Source organism: Micropterus dolomieu, linkage group LG10 (assembly GCF_021292245.1).
Source record: "Micropterus dolomieu isolate WLL.071019.BEF.003 ecotype Adirondacks linkage group LG10, ASM2129224v1, whole genome shotgun sequence".
NCBI lineage: Eukaryota > Metazoa > Chordata > Actinopteri > Centrarchiformes > Centrarchidae > Micropterus > Micropterus dolomieu.
This window is the reverse complement of record NC_060159.1, coordinates 14851277-14852609: the sequence shown is the minus strand read 5'-3', so window position 1 is coordinate 14852609 and position 1333 is coordinate 14851277.

The following is a 1333-nucleotide window of genomic DNA, read 5'->3' as shown; positions in this document are numbered from 1 at the left end:
TAGCCAACTTAGTTAGCTAATCTTAACTGATTATAAAGCTGTCATTTGCCTTGCTGCGTTTTAATGCAAGTTCAACAATGATTTTACTGCGGGATTGTTCTATGGTGTTTCTCTATGGCAAGATAATATTAGCTGGTTGGCTTGTTGGTTCTGTGTGAGGGAGTGTTACGATCGGGGCAAACAGTATTACAGTTCACTTGTCAAACAAAGCCAGTCAGAGCGCAGTAACATCACTGCGGTTTGCCTTGGTATTAGCTTGGATTTTGTAGTTACTGCAATTTTGACACTCTTGTTTCTCTTAAACGGGGCAAAATTTAAGTAGGAGACATTGTCACAAGACAGAACAGATGTCATTAAGCCCATTTCAAGTCTTAACTCAATTTTGACCAAATGTGTAGTTGCTGCGCTTTGGCTTTGTAGGGCAGTGCAGTTTAACTGCAACAACAGACATAAATAGCCTATAGCCTACTTTACTAGTTCTGTGTACCCCTACATCAGTTGGTAACCCTCAAGTCAGTCAATGTTGTAGGTTATACTTCCCAATGTTTTGGCATTTTTTAACTTTTATGCAGAGAAGATGACTTTATGAGATTCTTTACTGTAGCCAGATTCCTAATAGGCCTAACATATTTCTACATCAATGTACATGCAGAACAGGTTTTACTATATGACCGTATGTATTATTTTAATTTAAATACATGCAAATATACTTTTTGTTGCTTATTAGTTTATGGTTTACCATTTACAATGTGTGCATCCATGGGTGCTGACATTGTTTTGTGACGTAATTCAGCTGCTTCTCGTGAAGTGGGGGAAAATATTTTTTCCCCCCCGAGTTCACAAGTACCAAATCCGACTTCAGGTGGCGTTCCAGGGTAGTGTTTCTAGTTGGAGGTCTGAAATTTCCTAGTTCCGAGTTGCCTGGAACGCAGCATTAGTAGCAGTTAAAGGGCTCTGGGATGTATGATAGGTTTACATGTGTTTTTTTGTCATTTGAATTTGATATGGTTGATCAAAATGGTTTCTTGTTTTGTATCTAAATACTTTGGTTTATTGTATTTTGTAGTTTAAACATTAATACAGTCTAAGGTTTAAAAATAGAGACCGAAAAATACAGCTGTTTCTCAAGTGGCAGCCAAAGTACTGTTCTAATTCAAAAGTCCTTTAAAGTGAAGCAAAAAGCAATTAGGACAAGTAAGCAATCATCTAAACTCAAAAAGATAAGACAAAGAGACATCATTAGTAACATTAACAAACTGTGTTGTAAAGTTAATCTATCAGTGGAAAAACAGACCGAACTAAAACACCTTCAATCCCAACTTGACATTATATA